This window comes from Urocitellus parryii, chromosome 11 (genome assembly GCF_045843805.1).
Source record: "Urocitellus parryii isolate mUroPar1 chromosome 11, mUroPar1.hap1, whole genome shotgun sequence".
Classification (NCBI taxonomy): domain Eukaryota; kingdom Metazoa; phylum Chordata; class Mammalia; order Rodentia; family Sciuridae; genus Urocitellus; species Urocitellus parryii.
This window is the reverse complement of record NC_135541.1, coordinates 123074572-123080571: the sequence shown is the minus strand read 5'-3', so window position 1 is coordinate 123080571 and position 6000 is coordinate 123074572.

Here is a 6000-nt window from a genome sequence, read left to right as displayed (position 1 = left end):
TGTTTGGGGTGTTTATTTGGTTGGGGGTTTTGTTTATTTACAGTCCTGGAGATGGAACCCAGAGCACTTTAACTCTGAGCTACACTCCCCACTCTCACTAAGTCGCTCAGAGAATCCCCAGGTTGCAGAGGCCGGCCTGAACTTGCAATCCTCCTGCCTCACTGGAATTTCCGGTGCCCATGCACCTGGCATACCAGACCCTTTTGTGAGGTGCTGATACTACAGCAGAAAATCCCCACCTCCAGGAAAGGAACACCCTGGTTGCAGGAGGTAAATAATAAACAAGATAAATAAGTAAAAGTGTGAAAAAGAGTGCAGGAGAGCAGGCAAATCTCACTGAGAAAGTGGTCTTTGATAGAAGCATGAACAGTGTGTGGGAGGGGAGCTATGTGTGAGGGAACAGCCTCCCAGGCAGAGCGAAGAGCAGGGCAAAGGCCCTGAGGCAAGAGCACCAGGCAAGGCCCACCAAGGAGCCGTGATGCTGGAGCGCAGTGAGCAGGAGGGAACCCGGGGAGGGAACCGTAGGAGATGCAGCTGGAGGCAAGCAGAAGCCCATCAGGTAGGGCCTTGAGGCCGTGGTGAGGGCTTTGGCTCTTATTCTGAAGCGATGGGAGGGTCCTGAGCAGAGAAGAGACCTTGACAGAGGGGAGCTTCGTCCCTCCAAGGTCATGTGAAGGGAGCGGGGGAGAGGGGTGCCTGGGCTTCTGCAAGCAGGGAGTCGAGACCCTGCCAGTGGCCAAGAGCCAGAGGGGGAAGGAAGCCTGGGAGGGAGCTGGCAGTGGAAGCAGGGCCACCCGGGACGTATTTGTCCTAAGGAAACTCTGGGGACCTCCAGGAGACCCGGCTGGGTTCCTCGGACCTTGGGCTCTCAGACCCGCCACCTGTGGCTCTGCACCCTGAGTGTCACGAACGGCTTGGGGACCCGAGTCTCCGGACACCAACACCCGACCCAAACCCTGCAGCGACTGCCCCATGGGTCTTCCCCTGCAGCGGCCTCGCGCCCTTCCTGCGCCTGGAGCCGTGGCTCACCCGCGCCACCTAGCGGCCGCCGGGCAGGACTCGGGGCCGTTCTGAGGAAGTGGGGGTCCAGGCACCTCAGACCTGGAGAACGCCCAGGTCACCTGTTCCAACCCACTGTTTTACCAAGAGGGTCCTGGGGGCACTCACTCATCCCACGTATTTATTGAGCTGCTGCTGTGTGCTAGTTACCCCACACCAACCAGGAGCTGGGGATGCTTTGGAGAGGTCCTTGCCTTCCTGAAGTTAGCTGTCGATCCAGCAAAACCTGACATAAAATAAACAGCCACAGAACTAAAGATGCAGTTCCAATGATGCTGTGATACAAAGTGCCCATATTGCTTGCCTTTAGTTTACTCGGTTTGATAATGTGTATTTTATCCTTTAACATATTTGTGATATTATAAATTCTTGTCTTTCCTTTAAAAAACAAGCCAGAACAAGTCACAGTGGCTCACACTCAGAATCCCAGCAGCTCAGGGGGCTGAGGTAGAAGGATCACGAATTCAAAGCCAGACTCAGGGGTTTAGCAAGGCCCTGAGAAATTCAGCTAAGCCCTGTTTCTAAATAAAGGGCTGGGGACGTGGCTCCATGGTTAAGTGCCCCTGAGTTCGATCCCAAACTTCATACAAAAAAATTAAAATAAAAAGCAACCCAGAGAACTTCATTATTACCTAGGTTTGTACCCATTGGAACTAGAATGTACTGTAACCTCCTCAAACATCAGAAATCTGTGGATCATGAAGCTCTGTCCACTTTCCACAGGCCATGAATCAATCAGAAAAGTCTTTATGCGGTGGACTCAGTAGTGCATACCTGTAATCTCAGCAATTTGGGAGACCAAGGCAGGAGGAGCACAAGTCTGGGTCACTTAGTGAGACCCTTTCTCAATAAAGAATTAAAGGGGCGCAGGGCACAGCAGTGCATGCCTGTAATCCTAGTGGCTCCAGAGGCTGAGGCAGGAGGATCATGAGCTCAAAGCCAGCCTCAGCAGCAGCAAGGCGCTAAGCAACTCAGTGAGACCCTGTCTCTAAATAAAATACAAAATAGGGCTGGGGATGGGGCTCAGTAGTTGAGTGCTCCTGAGTTCAATCCAAAGAGAGAGAGAGAGGGAGAGAGAGAGAGAGAGAGAGAGAGAGAGAGAGAGAGAGAGAGAGAGAGAGAGAAAGAGAAAGAAAGAAAGAAAGAAAGAAAGAAAGAAAGAAAGAAAGAAAGAATTTTTTAAAAAAAGAATTAAAGGGTCTGGGGAGGTGGCTCAGTGATACAGCCTCCTCCCCAATACTGAAGAGGAGGAGGAGGAGGAGGAGGAGGAGGGGAAGAAGTCTTACACATGGTACTTTTCCCACTGTACGAACACAGTACTATTCCCTACGTGCCTGCATCAGGAATAGGTGGTTTGCGCAAAGTGAATGACAAGAGCTAAGGGGCTACCCTCTCTGGGTCAACCAGCCACAATTCCAGAAGATGCCCACTTGAAACAGGAAATCCGTCACATGGGTGAAAAGACTATGAGAGGAGGGTAAGTAAGAATGGAGTTAAGAGATACTCTCATGTTTTAGCAATAAACTACTATAAAAGTTCCAGACTTGGGACTCATTAGAAGAAGAAGAATGATAAATGAAATTGATGACTGTGGGTGCTAAAAATGGACTAATTGATAGTAATGTCTGGTGCCCGTACAACACACAAACACAAGCATGCTCCAGGGATCCTAAGATGCACAGTGCTGTCGATACCTTTGGGGTTGGCCACAAACCAAAGCAGAGATTCATGGCTAATGGGTTGTATTGTCGGCCTGGAGGGAGATCTCTGCAAAGACAGCACAAGGTCGAAAGTAGTCCAGGAAAACAAGTGCTCAACCTCGGGCTGAGTCTGGTACCATCTGTAAAATGGGGACAACGTGCCCTCCCGGTTCACAGCAGCATTCTTGTGAGGGTCCAGTGGGGTGATCTGTGTCAAAGTGCCTGCACTCATTGCCCAATGCATATGTCTGATGGATGCTGGGTGATAATGCAGGATTTGAATATAAATGCTGAAGATTAAAAACAGTGAGCAATGAATCACAGAGGATGACAAAATTGAGATTTAAGAGGGTTTCAAAAGATTTGAGTTATGGGGAAAGACAACTGTGACTCTAAATCAAGACAAACCGGAGTCCTGCGGCTAGGTTGAAAAACAGGCCCAGCAAGGCTTGATGGGTAAGAGGGGGTTAATGGCAATTGTGATGAAGTGGGGGGATTCCATGGGATTTTTACGTGCGTTGCCCTATTAATTGAAGAATATTGTTGGACCAAGAGAAGCAGTTCCTCTAGTGAACTCCAGGCATCCATTTCTGGTCATCAACTGTGAAAGGCATGTGAGCTCCCGGAGGACATCCGGTGTGGACAGCACAAGGCTTGTGTGGCCGAATTAACTGAATCCCTCTGATTCCAACAGGATTCCTCAGCTTTCAAAAAGAAATGCTAATTCCTGCAAAGCCGTTTTGAGGATTAAATGATGTCGTGTATGGTATGCGTATGCGCCTAGCAGAATCTGCATGCAGAAAGGACAATCAGATGTCATTAGGCACTCAGCACTTCCAGTCCCCCAGCAGGGAATCTGCTCGGTGGGTCTGCTGCCACCTGCTGATCCCAGCTCAGTTCCTGCTGATCCCTCCATCTTCATAAGCTGGACCCCTCCCCCACCACCACCCAAGGGGAGCTGAGTGCAGACAGGCTCGGGCAAACCAACTGCACTTGCTGCCTGCTCCAGCACCTGCTCCCCAGACCTTGGGATTCTGTCTGAAATAGTGGCTGAGCTTCTCCTGAGCACCAGGATCAAACAAGAGCATCGGAGTGACGAACAAGGGCTCACAGAGCCTAAAGTCTAGTAGGAAAGTCAAATAAAGTGTGCGTGTGTGTGTGTGTGTGTGTGCGCGTGCGTGTGTGCCCCCACACACATACAGAGACAGAGAGAGAAAACATATATGAATAAGTATCATAAATGAACAGAGCGCCAAAGAAGAACATAATAGGAGAATTATATTTGAGGACTTTAGGAGCTGGACCTTTAGAAGCCGTGGCGTGTGATCTGAGCACTGGGGGGCGGGGGGATTCCTTCGGCCCCTCCTGGGAGGACGGCCACATCACTCTTGTGACTACCAGCCACTGAGAGGGAGCTCTCTGTTCGCAGCACCAGAGGGGGACCAGTCTCCCTGGGGGAGAATCCCCAGCTCCCTGCCCACGGGAGGCACTTCTTACACCAGCCCACTGTGGAAAGTTCCCTAAGAGGTCACTGCCATCCCTCCCAGGAGCCCCACCCCGCCCACCACGCCTTCTACCTAATTACACCTTCCCTCTCTCAGAGCTCCCTCTAATTAGGGCCCTTCCCTCCACCCCCTGCCTGCAGAACCTGCTGCGCCAGAAACTCCTGTCATCCTGCCCCGTCTCTAAACTTTTGGAAAATGTGCACCTTCCCCAGAACCACCCTGCTCCTGGCCTCTTGCCCATCTCCTCCCACCCCTGGCACCCCGTGGCCCTCGGGCAGGGTGAAGAGGTGGTTTTTCTTAATAATAACTTTATTGAGATGAAACGGCTATCACAAAGCCTACCTTTTTGATACAATATGTAATTCACTGGTTTTTGTATACTCACGTGGTGTGTTGAACTCCACTACCTAATTTCAGAATGTTTGCCTCATCCCCCAAAGAAATCCAAACCCATTAGCAATCGCTCCCATTTCTCCCTCCCTGCCCACCCCCAGCCCCTGTAGAATAACTCTCAGTGACTTTCTCTGTTCTGCGCATTCCGTACAAATGGGATCATGGATGTGTGGCCTTTTGCCACTGTCTGCTTTCACTTAGCGTAGTGTTTTCAAGGGTCATCCGCGTGTAGCTTGTGTCAAAACTCCACTCCTTTCTGTGGCTGAATGATGCCCACTGTCTAGATGTTTATCCACACATCGTGGATGGACGCCCGAGTCGGCTCTGCTCTTTTATCATCATGACTGAAGCTGCTACATACAAGTTTTTGTGTGAAGGGGACTTTAATTCTTTTTAATTCTTTTTTTTAAAAAAAATACTTATTTATTTATTTTTAGTTCTCGGCGGACACAACATCTTTGTTGGTATGTGGTGCTGAGGATCGAACCCGGGCCGCACGCATGCCAGGCGAGCGCGCTACCGCTTGAGCCACATCCCCAGCCCGGGACTTTAATTCTTGAAGAGGTGATTTTGAGGTGCTTCCGCAGGACTGAGGCTTGGTTAGCACCGCCACCCCTCTCCCACTATTTTTTTCACACTAGCATATTCTAGAGAAAGGACAAAGGTGGGAACAGAGCAGGACAGAAGGATACAGAAAGAGCCCAGGAAGCGTGGGCCGGTATGAGCCAGAACCCCAGGAAGAATCTTCCTGAGTGGGCCACTGGGAGGGAGGCAGCACAGGACAGCGGGGCTGTGGTCACCACAGTGAGAAAGTCACAGAAGCCCCAGGCGGGGGGCATCTTGGTGCTGGAGAACATGTCTTCCCTCATGTCTCACACTGGTGGGGAGTCACCCGAGGGTGGGGATGAGTCATGGCCTGGAACTGAGAAGGAATTAGCCGGTGAGAAATGTAACCAGTCAGGGCAGTGGAGACAGGAATTTTCCACTCTGCCTCAAGCATCCAAGACCAGTTGAAAGAAGAGCTGCCGCCCGCCCCTGGGGACCTCACCCTGCCTTTCATTCCAGACACTCAGGTGGCCCCAGTAATGTGCCGGGCCCTGCAGGAGGCCCTGAAGATGGATCTAGGGAGGAGCAGGCCCAGGCCCCGGGGAGGCCAGGGTCAGGAAAAAGGGGCAAGTGAGGGGTCAGGGGTAAGCCTAGAGAAGCCATGGGCACTTGGGGAAAGAGATGTCATTTCTGATGTGGCGAAGCCAGGAGCCTTCTGGAAGAGCCTTCAGAAAGCACTTTAAAGAGCAGGTGGAATTGGAGACGTCAAAATGTGGGGTGGGGTGGCAGGAGAGAAA